This window comes from Heterodontus francisci, chromosome 12 (assembly GCF_036365525.1).
Source record: "Heterodontus francisci isolate sHetFra1 chromosome 12, sHetFra1.hap1, whole genome shotgun sequence".
NCBI classification, from domain to species: Eukaryota; Metazoa; Chordata; class Chondrichthyes; order Heterodontiformes; family Heterodontidae; genus Heterodontus; species Heterodontus francisci.
In genome coordinates this window covers 59858003-59874273 of record NC_090382.1, presented here as the reverse complement: position 1 = coordinate 59874273, position 16271 = coordinate 59858003, and positions in this window count along the sequence as shown.

The following is a 16271-nucleotide window of genomic DNA, read 5'->3' as shown; positions in this document are numbered from 1 at the left end:
GTGCTGCACTCCCTCAGTACTGCACTGGAAAAGGAGCAAAATTTTACATTTTAAATGGTTAAATGTTAAAATGTATGATGTATGAATGCCACTAGAAGCTTATATTTCATTGTAGATATGAAAGTGGATTTTGTTGTCAGCTTGTCAATATTTTCTGCGCAATGATCTTCATTGAACTAATTTAGCTAGACATCACTATATACAAATGACTCAAACAGGTCCTAATGCATTGAATAACAAAATACAATTCCATTTCACAGAATACTTAGAACTAGTTACTTTATGCATCTACACAGAAAACAAAAATATTTTAATCCAGCTCAAAATCATAACCCAAATTTTTCTGTTGTTAGAAACTTTCCCTGGGAATGAAGTTCTACTGAAAATGCAGAAACATAAACTGTGTTCACAATAGTTTTTCAAAAATCATGTTAATGTAGTTATGTAATAGCTATTGCTGCATTTAGCTATAATTTTGTTCAATAAGCACAATTTGACTTCCCAACAAGGTGGCTGTTAACACATAAATTTGCACTGAAAGACATTCCATGAATGTACAACTAAGTAGAAATTAAGTTACAAACTGAATACTAATGAACAGACAACTGAAGAAAATATGCTTGCCATAAGCCAAATTGTACATCACATTCATATAACTAAATCAAATACAACTGAAATTTATATTGGTAAACATTGATCCTATAACTTATACTGAAATACCAAAAGTGGAGGCCACTCAAGAGTATTTCGTCTCCTCATATGTAATAGTAGACTAACAAAGAACAAAGAACAGTACAGCACAGGAACAGGCCATTCGGCCCTCCAAGCCTGCGCCGATCTTGATGCCTGCCTAAACTAACACCTTCTGCACTTCCGGGACCCATATCCCTCTATTCCCTTCTATTCATGTATTTGTCAAGATGTCTCTTAAACGTCGCTATCGTATCTGCTTCCAGCACCTCCCCTGGCAGCAAGTTCCAGGCACTCACTATCCTCTGTGTAAAGAACTTGCCTCGCACATCCCCTCTAAACTTTGCCCCTCGCACCTTAAACCTATGTCCCCTAGTAACTGACTCTTCCACCCTGGGAAAAAGTACTACAGCACTCAGTCCTGTTGATATTTGATATATCATGAAACTAAATTTATTTGTCTAAAACTGAGAAGATAGTTTATCCTGTTTTGATGGAATATAGGTCTAATAGGCTTAATTAAGTAGAATTTGGAAATAGTTAGTGTATTATGCCTTTTAGAAGTAAAGATTGAATAAATGGTCAGTTTTCAGACCTCACTGAAATTCCCCTTTAAGAAGGTAGAGTTAAATATTTCAAGGTCCCTGTTGAAACAGAATTTATGTTGCCAGGGAATTGGAAGATAAACACACACAAATATCCTTTGTGATCTCAGTAAGAGGTAGCAATAAACTTAATTAGTTTATGGGGTAGTTGATGCAGACAAATTGGCTCCGGAGGCCCATAAAAAAGGCAATTATAGAAAATGAACTTCCAGGAATAAAAGGTTAAGTAAACATAATTCTAAATATTTTGACCAGATAAAAGGTGTACAACTTCAAAAAACAGGGGATTTCCAGTAAAACATTAAGTAGAGAGTTAGTTCATGATACTATCAAATATGGATTTTAAATAGGAACACAGGAAGGTCACATAAATGCTGGGAGTCAGATGACAGCTTAGAAATAGTATAAAAATGAGAGGTTTTGAAAGCAAAGTTCAGAGGTATTGTATTCTCAAACAACACTTCTCATCCCATGCCTTGCTTGGGGGATTTAAGGTAAAAGTTTACTTTAAATTTTAATGGATATTTTAGGATAATGTTGCTGTAACATTAGCAAGGTTAAACTTTTGGATTCTATGTTAGAAATAAGAATGTGAGTTACATCTCAGTAATATTTTAAATTGTAATATACTTATCCACAAGTTTATTACATGTAAAATTCTTTCATAAATCTATAAAAGTTAATAAATTGTCTCACATAGTATTCAGTATACAACTACAAGAACCCCCTCTCTGTGTCTCTTTAAGTGGAGAGATACATATTGAAGAGAGTTTCCCAGACCCTTATAATATCTGGGATATTTATAACTGAGCCATAATATTAAAAATAAGCTATCCGAAAAATGGTAATATTCTCTGTTGGTTTTCTTTCTTTCAGGGAAAGAAAGTACAATTCTTTGGACCTAAATAAGTGTTTGAGATATTGTCTGGTTTGAACTTAATTAAAGGAGATTTATGGGGATGTACTCCTGATTTGCTTTAGTCCCAATAACGGGTTAAAGTCGGAAATCACTTCACTGTTTTGTATATGTTAGAGCTATGTTCTCAGACACTAATGTAATGTAGTCTGTGAAACATTACCTCTGATCCCACTTGGAGAAGACACCTGCTCTCAGACGTTAATCAACGACCAGTAATGAAAACTAACTTTTTTAAACATAGGATGTTTATTCAATCAAGTGTTGTGTTGCCGTCCAAGCATGTAATATATTCATTCATTACAAAAAAAGGCACAAAAGTGCTTAAATCAGCACAGTAATATGACAAGCTATTGACTTCATTAGTTAGGAATTAAATGTCATCTTGGCCCAGCACCCTTGCCATTGAGTCAGAAGGTTGTGGATTCAAGGATCAAAATGAACTGGAGCACATAAATTAGGCTGACACCTTAGTGCATTAGTGAAGGAATATTGCACTATCAAAGCTTCTGTCCTTCCCATGAGACATCAAACCTAGACTCCCACATTCCTGCTTAAGTCAACTTGAGATCTCACAGTACTATTTAATGAACAGTAAGTTCGCCTGATACTCTGAACAACATTCTTTCCTCAAGCAACACCACTAAAAGCAGATTATCTTTTCATTCACCCATTTGCATTTGTACAACCTGGTTTTGGATAAACAGACTGTTTTACTGATTTGCCTACAATAACAACAATCATTGTACTTCAAAAGTATTGGTTGTAAGCAGTTTGGGGCAGCCTGTGGACTTACTAAGAAGCATGTTACAAGTTTAGGATCTTGCCTTAAATAGCCATTCTAATCTCTTCCAATCTAATCTGAGAATCTTTATATTTAGTGGTATGCCTATACTGTCCAGTATCTAAATGTACAAGAGTGTAACTCAGGGTGTAATCCCCTTCTATTCTCAACTGGGTATTTATATATTTTCCATGTGTACTTCAAATTAAGTCTAAGACAGACCAACAAAACAAGTTCATAGTGAGGCCAGATATGAATGCTTAAACAGTTTTATTTCACAGCAAATTAATCTACAACAGACCAGTTATGATAAGACTTACTTACTCATTCAGTATAACTTGTCTTTGTGTAGTAATTTTAAAAAAAAACCGAACATACCATACTTCCCCAATTGGTTGTCTTACTCAACAGACAAAATAACTCACAAGTAGCCTCCTTTATTGGCCAATGCTTGCCTTGCAGCTTTCTGTTTTGAAAACCTGATCAACATGCTGCCAAAACATATTTAATCAGGCCTGACCCTCAAAATGTACCAGGCTTTCTGCTGACACTAACTGGCACTTCACCAGTCTGTCACTCAATGGTTAAAATCCTCCCAGTGGGTTTTGTTCAAAATTGTGTACATGCCAAATCTTATTTCAAGTATTTTTTCTCAAATCCTTCCTGCGGAACTGTGATCAAGCATCCTAAAAATGTGACAGTGCTCTATAAATCCTTTCTTAAGGGGCACAGCATCTATTCAATGATTTATTATTGATAGCAAAAACATGACTGAAATCGCAAGTAAGACTACCACATACAAACTTAAAAATTAAGCAGATAATGGCTGATATAGGACACAAGGTCAGTAACATGGAGTTCAATTTTCGTTTTTAGTTCGGGACCATTTCTGAGCCCCATCTCCCCACTGCTGCCTGATGCCAGATGCAATTTTCAAGAAGATAGACAATTAGTGGCCAGATGGCGTGTTCACTATCCAATTAAGGATGGCAAGTGGACTCCTGAGGCTAAAGGACTAATAGGAGACTCACCAGCCTTGAAAGATCTTCAGCCCAACTGTCAGAGGTGGGAGCTGCCAATGTGGAAGGTGGGGGGGGGTGAAGAATGAGAGGGTGCCTAAAGATGGAGGCACCTTCTTATGCATTGCCAATCTTTACAGAAACAAATGGGCCACAGCTGCAAGGCAGTCATTGTGGAGGGGGAAACCATTCCACACGGTGGCCTATGGCAGCGGGTAGCCGGGAGTTAAATTGCTTGATGGGGCGCTGGCCCCTCGGTCTGCCACCAGGAGGCTACTTCCATCCATTGGCTGAGTTTCAGCCTCAGGAGGGGGCCAGCATGCCGACTGGAAAATTCAAGTCGGTGTTGAGAGAGTTGCCTTAATAGGCCCCTTAAGTGGCCTAATCAGCTATCTGCCACTTGCAGGAGGGTAACTGTTGCTGCCCTGAACCAGCCTATTCCAAAATGGCCCAGGAGGCAGAAACATACCTGCAAACTGGGACGCCACTCTGCAACACCAAATTGCCTGAATGCCTACCTGTGGTCTAGCCTCCTCAGCCCAACAAAAAATCAGACCATTATTTCACACATTTTGTTGAATGATGTGACAATCATCTACCATTTGATGGAGTTATGGAAGCACATAAACAAAAATTAGCGACAGGTTCTCTGGTTTATCAACAGCAACCAAAAGTTATGTGTTTTAATATTGATTCATCTCTCGTATTTCTGAAAATAAGCTGAAGGTGAATATCCTTTGAAGAACACTTTTCAAATCAACTACTCTTAACACTCTTTTGTGTTAGACTTGCATTTGACAGAGCAGTTCAATTATGTTAATAAGTTCCACACTCAAAAATAGTTTCACTTTAGGTGGGAGTTTTGTTACCCCCATATTTGCTGCAGCCTGTAATAAGAGGTCACAAAAGTAATGAAAATTACTTATTGGCCATTCTGCCAAAATTAGGATTTTTGCCTCATTTCATTTTCTGAAGAAAATTGCATTTTGATTATCATACTTCTGTGTCATTTTTAGTAGATCATTCCCTTCATTATCACTCTATGCTATTCGTATTTCAATTATCCTAGTGCCCTACTGATGTACTGCAATAAAACTAATTCAACACTGAGCTTGCCTGAAGGTCCCCTTAGATATATCTACTTTAAAAGGATATCTGGGTGACATTGTAAAGATATGATTCACTACTGGCATTTGGACCCAGTAAATCTGTATAAATCACATCTTTGACATGCAGAATTTCTTTTGATAATTAGATAAAAAGTAAACTAGAATACCAGCTTGAAAATATGATTACAGGAATGCAATAGACTGAAGCTCGAATTTATTCTGAGAATGAGTTAATGATTCCCTTTGTAAAATGATTATTCTGCGACCCTGCTGCATGCAAGAGGTCAAGAATAACAAAAAATATTGCATACAAAAGGATTGCTTATACGCCATTCCATATGAAAAGAAAACTTATGAAGTGGTTACAATTTAACAAATCAATAAATTGCAAGGAATGACAGTGGCACCCTTGCACTAAAAATTATTTACCATATTTCATTATATAATAGGCCAGCTAAATCAAATATTACTTATGGTCCATTGAAATGTAGTAAGCAACAAGTTCAAATATAGTCTAGTAGCTGACTGCATCAAGTATTGATTCAAAGGGGATTAAATGGGTTGACTTTTGTTTCTGGCACAGATCAGGTGATTGGTGGGTCTACCGCATCCTGCGGATAATGCTGGCTTAAACAATGTTGTATTCAGGCCTCATTTAAATATGAGTAACAAGATTCCAGTGCTAGTCATGCTCCTTATTGGAAGGCTGCCATTTTGGAGGACTGGAAATCCGGCCACTTCTTAAAGCCAGCAGGCTGCTCTTAAAGGGGCAGTGCCGTTTTCATTGGTGATCACCAAAAACGATGGCAAAGATTGGTGTTGGAGATGAGGATGGGTTGGTGAGAAAACCCAGAAGGACGGGTTTCCAGAATGTCCTGTAATTTCTAACTCCAGTGCACCTTTTAATGTTTTCTCCAAAGGTCCTGGCCAATAGCCAACCTGATCGACAGGGTGGTTGCCAGTCGAGCAGGAAAAGCCTGCCGAAGGACACAGCGAAGCAACAAGTAGGAAGAAGTCAGGGGCTGAGTAGCAGGAGAGATGGTGTTTCAGGAGGTGGAAGATGATTGGGGGAAGCAGATAGAAGTCATGGGGGGGTGGGGGGAGTTTGGAAGTAATATTGTGATAGGGGTGCAGACAGATCATGGGGGTGATGGTCGAGATAGTGGTTGGGGTCAGATCGTGGAAGGTGCAGGGTATTATAGGTAAGTTGATGGGCCTGAGGGAAGCAGTCTTGTTCCTCCTGGCCTACAAGCAGTGCTATAAAGGCACTTCTCACCTCCTCTTACCTGCCAGGTTTCCAGAGATCTGGGAGCTCCAGCTGACTGTGGTTAAAAATAAAAAAACTGTTAAAATGAAGGTACAGCTTCCTTAAAAGATTTCAACACCTGACCCGCCTCTGAGTGGTCTGGTCACCCACCGCTTGTCCTGCCTGCATTAAAACATAGGCTGGTTGGGTTTCTGTTCCAGATTTTTAACTTTTCACCCAAAATAAAACCACCCTTTTTGGGGGTTAAAATTACCCTCTGCATTTCTGGGACAGCAGATACAATGCCCATGACCAGGACAACCCAATGTTCAGATGATACAATGGTAATACAACATTTACATGAACACAAGGCAGGAAGGAGGCCCTATTGCCCTCAGATGGCAGATGGAGGTCACCAGAAATAAGTCAGCACACAAGGAGTGAGGTGTCTGAGCTGGTCAATGACAGCAGCATCACTCACAGGAACTGGCTCCAATGCAAGGAAGGGTTTAAATGATTTTCCAAGACTTCCAAGGTAAGTTTCCTTTTCACATCTCTTGCTTTTTCCGAGTACAGCCTGCAATATCACACTTTTTTCCAAAACTATCAGTCCTTCATAATCTGCACATCCCTACCCTCCACTACTCAAAATTCAACTCCAATTGCAGCAGATGGAGATAACAAGTATGGGGGCAGAAGTGGAACTGCCTCTGGGCCTGCAGCATGACACGGAGATGGAGCATAGGCTGTGAAGAGGGGAAGCTGTGTGTGATGCCCTCTGCCAACTTGGAGCTGGACTCCTCCATCCTCCTGTACATTGTCAGGAGGCTGTCGGGCAGGCCAGCCAATGCACCCATCTCAGTGTGCATGCCCATCAGCGCTCTCTTGTATGCTGCCTCACTGAGGTCCTCATCTGAGTCCTCTGCAGCAGTATTTGTCTGCCACCAAGCCCTCCGGTCAGATGGTAAACAAACCACATTTTACCCATAGCCTAGCTGCAGCCCATTGCATGTCCAGATGTCTCATCACATGCTGATCCCAACTCTAGATTTGCCTCCAAGGTACTAGCAGTTCCAATATCTGAGCTGGTGGCTGCAAGTGCCAGATCAAGTGACAGGGTATCTTTATTAGTTCTGTGTTATTGCTCTTTTTCTCTCTCTTTCTCCTTGGGCTGCTGTGACTGGACAGGTGGATATTCTTGGGTACCTGAAAGCAGGAATTTAGAAGAAGGTTGGTATTGGGGAAGGGGAATGGGGTGGGAAGCTAGAAGTCCACGGTCACACCATCTGTAGCTTGCACATCGTGCCAGATAGCAGAATGAGGGTGAGCTGGGAGCTAAAAAGCGGCATAAGGCAAGAACATTGCCTCATCCTCAATGTTTCCAGTGACGCCAGATGATGTGGGCTAGGTTGTAGCTGGCCTCATGTTGCTGAGGAACATCTCTCCTGTAGAGCTCAGGAGATGAGGCATCCTTGTCCCCCACTGGTTTTTCTTTTCTCCCTTTTATTGTGTATCACCTTGCCCTGCAAGAGAGAGAGAGGGCAGAATGTCAATGATTGTGTTTCTCTATGTTCTAGGGATGTGGGTGGCAGGAGAGAGACACAGAGGCAGAGATGTTCCAATGGAACTGGTGTTCCATTTTTCATGTTTTAAATTCAAGCAACTTTCTTCCAGAAGGACAGACTGCCTTTAAGAAGAGCAGGCTGGCTACACCAGGTACAACAATGCAACACTGATTGGATCCCTGTTTAATGCAGTGGCAGCCAGCACATAACGAGGCAGCCAATAGAGAGGAAGAATTTCAGCCCCACCCTACAGTCAGGTAAATGGTTGGAGGAGCATCAAATTTGCATGCTGTCCACCTCCAAACTAACTAGCATGGGCAGGTCATGAGTCATGACCTCAGTGCCCAAAAAAGGACCAGTTGAACTTTTAGCCCCTTATCTGTTGAATCCACAATGCAGATTTCCCATATCAGTTATTGGTTCTCTCTCAAATTTGGAAGGCAAATTTCCATGTAACAGATGACTCTACATGCATTCTATCATGCAATCCAATGCACACAGAAAAAACACACAAATTAGCAACATGCCGCAGCTGAACATCTGCAATAAAACATGGCTATGACTGGAAGATTTATTTTTACAATTATCACATTGGCAAGTAAATGTGACATTTGACAGTCTCAATGGCGATTTCGATGAGCAAACTGACAACACATCTGCTATTCTTACAATCACCAAAATTAAACAAGTATAGAAAAATTTTCTTCATAGTTCAGTTGGTTACAGCATGAATGGGTATTTTCATCTGCAAATAAGTGTCTTAACAAGCACTCATCTGTCTCATGTTTCAATAGATAGCTTGCTTTAAAGTCATTTTTATAGTCTCAACAGCAAAAGTTAAATTTCAGAATGGCAGATTTTGAAAAAAAAATCCAGTGTCTTTGTGAATATTATTACCTTCATTTCATTCTAAGCCTCTTGTGCTACGCTTGTAACTACATTAGGTTCAGTAAGCAGCAACATAGGCAAAAATTCTGCTGTGTTCAATAAAGCAAATAATTACAATGAAAGTGTTGAAACAAGTGCTTAGAGCTCAACGATAAACTGCAGAAAATGATGTACAATTTCTAGTAATGTATAGCACAAAATACCTTTTCATATGTATGTTCCTCTTCATATGTAAACTGTTCTGGAACAATATGCAAAAGCCTGAATTGAACCACATTACCTCAATAATTTGAGTTCAGATTACATGAATTGTGACTTTAGATTTGCTGCTCGCATCCAGTTAAATGTAGCATGTTAAATCAGACCCCTCTCCAGCAAGAATCCAATGAACACAAATGTGTTCAGCATTCCTGTACTGAAAAAGGTTTATTCTGACAGTAAATAGGTATATTTTGTTTCTGGGCAAATCTTAATTCTCCTGCCTGTCACTTAGCATTTTAGACTGACACAGAAATTATGCTCACTGCAAATGAAGAAATACTCATCTTTTTTAAAACTGGGGCTATTTAAAAAAAAAATTTTCATCTACTTGTATCTCTTGATGCATAGTTCAAAAATTCCTTTTCTGGTTGTGTGCGTGTCTACACTAAAGGAAAAAGAAGGTGCGAATCTCCAATAAAAGATGTCTGTTTATATAAAGTGGTGGCAATCATTTTGCTTGTGACAAGATTCCATAAACACCATTCAGACAAATACCAATTAACCTGTTTTTGGTACTGATGACTGATAAAGCAGTGTAAATCAAAACACTGAGAGAGCTGTGTGTTTGTCAATTAGTGCCAAGGGATGTTAACTGTCAACCTTGAGCCACTGGAATAAGCAGATATGCCTAGGTATATCATCTCATTGAAGAACAGCATCTCTGATAATGCAACACACCTCTTCTGTGAAGACTAGGTTTTTTATTGCACCCTTAGACTTCTGACTCAGACAAGAATGCTCCCAAATGAGCCATTCTGATGGCATTTTATTTCCCCTGTCTCTACATATTTCTGCTGGCAGCTTAAAGTAGAAAAAAATTCTTCAACTCCTATCCTCTACCCCCACCCCCCAAGCTGTTTAGGTTTCAGGTAATGATGATTCCCAAATCAAACACTCAATGTCATTTGAACATAAGAACATAAGAAATAGGGGCAAGGGTATGCCATTCGGCCCCTCGAGCCTGCTCCACCATTCAATAAGATCATGGCTGATCTGATGGTGGCCTTAACTTCACTTTCCTGCCTGCCCCCATAACCCTTGACTCCCTTGTAGGTCAAAAATCTGTCAACTCAGCCTTGAATATATTCAATGACCCAGCCTCCACTGCACTCTGGGGAAGAGAATGACGCCTTATTTTTAATCTGTGTCCGCTAGTTCTAGATTCCCCCATGGGGGAAACATCCTCTCAGGATCTACACTGCCAAGCCCCCTCAGAACCTTATATGTTTCAATAAGGTCACACATCATTCTTCAAAACTCCAATGTAGACCCAAACCTGCTCAACATTTTCTTATAAGGCAACTGCTTCATCCCGGAATCAGCCTAATGAACCTCCTCTGAACTGCTTCCAATGCAAGTATATCCCTCGTTTAGTAAGGAGACCAAAACTGTATGCAGTACTCTAGGTGCAGTTTCACAAATGCTCTGTACAGCTGTAGCAAGACTTCCCTACTTTCATACTCCATCCCCCTTGCAATAAATACCAACATTCCATTTGCCTTCCTAATTACCTGCATGCTAACTTTTTGTGATTCAAGTACAAGGATACCTAGATCCTTTGTACTGCAGAATTCTGCAGTCTCTCTCCATGTCAATAATATTCTGCTCTTCTATTCGTCCAAAGTGGACAACCTCACATTTTCCCACATTATACTCCAGCTGTCAATTTTTTGCCCATTTACTTAAGTTCTCTATATTTCTTTGCAGACACTTGATGTCCTCCTCACAACTTGCTATCTTTGTATCGTCTGAAAATTTGGTTACAATACACTTGGTCTCTTCATCCAAGTCATTAATATAGATCATAAATAGTTCAGACCCCAGCACTGATCCCTGTGGCACTCCACTAGTTACAGTTTGCCAACCTAAAAATGCCCCATTTATCCCGACTCAGTTTCCTGTTAATTAGCCAATCCTCGATACATGCTAATATATTACCCTTAACCCAATGAGCTCTTATCTTGTGTCGTAATCTTTTATGTGACACTTCATCAAATGCCTTTTGGAAATTCAAATACACTACATCTACTGGTTCCCCTTTATCCTTCCTGCTTGTTATACCTTCAAAGAACTCTTAATAAATTTGTCAAACACTATAGACAGTGCTCTGTTTAAAAAAAATGTTGTAGCTAATCTAGCTTCTTAAAATATTATACTATCACTACTTCTTCCAAATACATTTTTTTTAAACTACTCAAATGGACTCACTTCCTGACTATCAACATTTACTGCAGAGACTAGTTATGTTGTTATGTGTGAAGGGAAAATGCCAAAAGATCAGCGTATACTTGGAAGTATTTTTAAACATGAAGGCTTAGGAATGGAGCATCAGAAATCAGAGTCATGGGAATAGGAACCAGGAGATTGAGAGGCTTCGTATTCAGGGGCTTTAAGAAGATCAGAAGCCTCAGTTATCACTAAGCCTAGTTCTGATTTATTTCATTTCTTTCTCTCCCTGTTGCACACTTTTATTGTTCCCCACAGTGTTTAGAAACATTGGATTACATATAGGTCGATACCTTAAGTCTCTTAAGGATTATGGATATATTTGTACTTGTGGCTATCTTCTGCATATTGGGTGGGCCTCAGTTCTGATTAATTGCATCTAGTTATCTCTGACAATGGGGGTTGGGAGGGAAAAAACTGTGCTGCTAGACTTTATATATAAACTTTCATCAATGCAGTTTCTCTCCAGTTTAAAATTTGTATTTGCTGGTGGTTTCTCGAGCACCTTAGAGAGCTATCTCAAATGAACATTAGAAAATTACCTCAAAAAGATGCTGTTCAGAGTTACCTTGATGGATTACAAATAACCTCAAGGCACATTTATTCTTTTCTCCCATGGTGGGTTCCACAGTCTTCTCCAGTACCTTGTCTAAATGACTATCATTCATGCACAAGCCTGACTGTATTAGAAGCCAAACCCAATTGATCCACACTAGCAGCCATACAAGTTCATTTTCAACAATGATAGGTGAATAATAATCAGGACTAGAATAAACAATTTTCTCCCTCACTACCCCTTGGTGTACTGAGGCCAACTTCCCTGTAACTGAATTCTTTTGCAAGCAATGCACCGATGCATAAAGCAGATGACAAATGCTTTCCTTGCCAGGGCCAAATCTTTCATTACTTTCCCAGTAGAAAGAAGTCAGTAGCATGACAAAACTCAGCATTTTTACTACGTGGCAGTCTTTCCCACTGAAAGGTATTATTGATGGCAATCATCTGGCCATCAGACTCAGGTTCCTTCTCCTCCTCTGGAACTAATACTATTTCCTGCTCACCTGCTCATAATGACCCATCCGGCACTATCCTTAGAAGCTCAATAACTGCATTCTCTAGACTATTGATAGGCTGGTCTATAAATAGAAGAAAAAGGAAAGGCAGAAAAGAAAGTAAACATTTACATTAATTTAGCACTTTATCACATTCTTGGGAAACCCCTGGAAGACCAAATAGTGATTCTATTGAGCATCATGCCATCTTTAATAGCTACTTTGAGAATCTCCAACAAGGAAGCCACATTATCAAAAGGATGTGGATGCTTTGGAGAGGGTGCAGAGGAGGTTCACCAGGATGTTGCCTGGTATGGAGGGCGCTAGCTATGAAGAGAGGTTGAGCAGATTAGGATTATTTTCATTAGAAAGACGGAGGTTGAGGGGGGACCTGATTGAGGTGTACAAAATCATGAGAGGTATAGACAGGGTGGATAGCAAGAGGCTTTTTCCCAGAGTGGGGGTTTCAATTACTAGAGGACACGAGTTCAAAGTGAAAGGGGAAATGTTTAGGGGGGATATGCGTGGAAAGTTCTTTACGCAGAGGGTGGTGGGCACCTGGAACGCATTGCCAGCGGAGGTGGTAGATGCGGGCACGATGGAGTCTTTTAAGATGTATCTAGACAGATACATGAATGGGCAGGAAGAAAAGAGATACAGAACCTTAGAAAATAGGCGACATGTTTAGAGAGAGGATCTGGATCGGCGCAGGCTTGGAGGGCCGAAGGGCCTGTTCCTGTGCTGTAATTATCTTTGTTCTTTGTTTTGTTTGAAGCTGCTCACTGGTAGAGGAAGTGATGAATACATAGAAACATTACATAGGCAAAAAGGTACACAAAGCGCTTACAAATCCATGAAAGGCACATTGGGGGTGAATTAGCACAACATTTCTACTGCAAACTGGACACAGAAAATGATCTCTGCACCAAAATAGGTAAGTCTGAGGTTCACTTGATATTGGGTCCCCGGGCCTCATTTAAATTAGCCCAGTGAGTTGTGGACATCTGCTGTGGAAACATGCATTACAAGATGTGAGAAAAATACTATTCCTGCTGCCAAGTTATTTTCCTTCTGGGGCAAGGAATAAGATGTCATGTAATACCTCAAAGGGCATTGCTTGAATATTTAGGGGAGAATTTATGCTTAGATCAGTACATGAGGGAGAAAGGAAAAGAAGGATATGTTGGTAGGGTGAGATGAAGTAAGTGGAAGGAGGCTGGTGTGGAGCATAAACACTGGCGTAGAACAGTTGGACTACTTGGCCTGTTACTATGCTGTAAATACTAATATGTTATTCTATTGTTATGATCCCTGTGGAGATAACCAATCAAAAGAATCCAATCCACTGACTGACCCAAATTTAGAAAAAAAAAAATTCACAAGATTTCATTTTTATAAGTTTAACTTTAATACTCAAACTAAAACCAACATAAATTAAACATGAGCTAATAACAAAATTAGCAATGTGGTTGACTCTTAAACGCCCACTGAAATGGTCTAGCAAGCCACTCAGTTGTATCAAACCTGAGTCAATAAGGAGTGAAACCGGACGGACCACCCAGCATCGACCTAGGCAACGGAAACGACAACAGCAAACTCAGCCCTGTCGACTGTGCAAAGTCCTCCTTACTTACATCTGGGGGCTTGTGCCAAAGTTGGGAGAGCTGTCCCAACCAGTCAAGCAACAGCCTGATATAAAAGCAAAATACTTCAGATGCTGGAAATCTGAAATAAAAACAAGAAATGCTGGAACCACTCAGCAGGTCTGGCAGCATCTGTGGAAAGAGAAGCAGAGTTAACGTTTCGGGTCAGTGACCCTTCTTCGGAACGGACAAATATTTAAAATGTCACAGGTTATAAGCAAGTGAGGGGGGGTGGGGCAAGAGATAACAAAGGAGAAGGTGCAGATTGGACAAGGCCACATAGCTGACCAAAAGGTCATGGAGCAAAGGCAAACGATGTGTTAATGGTGTGTTGAAAGACAAAGCATTAGTAGAGAAAAGGTGTTAACGGACTGAATATTGAACAGCAGCAAGTGCAAACATGAAAAAAAACAATGGGTAAGCAAACTGAACAAACCAAGATGAAATGAAATAAATGCAAAAAAAAGGTTGTAAAAAATGTAAAAAAGAAAAAACAACTAAAAATGAAAGTAAAATGGGGGGCTGTCATGCTCTGAAATTATTGAACTCAATGTTCAGTCTGGCAGGCTGTAGTGTGCCTAATCGGTAGATGAGATGCTATTCCTCGAGCTTGCGTTGATGTTCACTGGAACACTGCAGCAATCCCAGGACAGAGATGTGAGCATGAGCAACAGCCTGACATAGTCATACTCACGGAATCATACATTACAATGTCCCAGACACTGACATCACCATCCCCGGGTATGTCCTGTCCTACCAGCAGAACAGACCCAGCAGAAGTGGCAGCACAATGGTATACAGTCAGGAGGAAGTCACCCCTGGAGCCCTCAATATTGACTCCAGACCCCATGAAGTCTCATGGCATCAGGTCAAACATGGGCGAGGAAACCTCCTGTTGTTACCACCTATCGCCCCCACCTCAGCTGATAAATCACTACTTCTCCATGTTGAACACCACGTGAAGGAAGCACTGAGGATGGCAAGGGTGCATAATGTACTCTGGGTGGGGGACTTCAATGTTGTGGTTGTTGAAGGTCAATCATCTGAGCTCCAGGACATCACTGCAGGAGTTCTTCAGGATATAGTGTCCTAGGCCCAACCATCTTCAGCTGCTTCATCAATGACCTTCCGTCAATCATAAGGTCAGAAGTGGGGATGTTCACTGATGATTGCATAATGTTCAGCACCTTCGTGACTCCTCAGATACTGAAACACAAACATGAAATGCTGGAAATACTCAGCAGATCTGGCAGCATGTGTGGAGAGAGGAGCAGAGTTAACGTTTAAGGTCAGTGACCCTTCATCAGTCCAGCCGTCAGTGGTGCAGCAAAGGGATGGGTTGATGCACACAAGAATCTGCAGTCAGAACAACGGAGAATTCAAAAAGTTTGCAGGGCAAGTGCAGATTTCAGAGATATAAAGAGGTGAGGCCATAGAAGTATTTAAAAGACATGGAAAAGAATTTTAACTTTGAGATGTTTGGGCATCACCAGCCCATGTAGGTCAATGAGGATAGGAAAGTAAAGAAGATGTGGGATTCGATACAGGATAGAACACAGGCATCAATGTTTTGGTTAAGCTGAAGTTAATGGAAAGTACTGCATGGGAAGCTGGTAATTAAAGCATTGGAATAGTAAGTGCAGATATGATGAAGGCATGTGTGAAGGTTTTAGCAACAATTGGCAGAGATAGAGGCAGTGGCCGGAGATGGTAGAGTTGAAGTAGATGGTCTTGTAATGTAAAGGATATGGAGGCATAAATTCAGTGTGGGATTGAAGAGGATACTGAGATAATGAATAATCTGGTTTGGCATGACACAAGGCAGTTGGGTTAGCAGTAGAGAATGAAGTCAATGGCTTCAGTAATCCTAATGCTACCTGGCAGAAGTTAAGTCTCATCCAAGTAATTGCATCCATTTAAGTATTCCCAATAGCCCAAGAAGGCTGCTCCCTGAAATTAACTGTGCTCCCTGTATCTTGGTCCAAAGTGAGCAGAGGTCCTATACATTTATTGAAATAAACTACCCTTATCCACTAAGATGAGGTCTGCTGTCCCTTTTCACTGTGTACATTAAGTGATTCAGGCCTGATAGCATTGTAATGGGAATATATAATCAGTCCTATAGGGCTGGATTTTACCAAGCCCATGATGTTGGGCTCCATGGCGGGGTGGGGCGGGGGTGCGTAATATGGGACCGGCAGTGGCCCGCCACAGAGGCAGATGCCAGGAGGGCCCGGCCCGATCCTCCCAGTGGCGGCCTCCTCGCC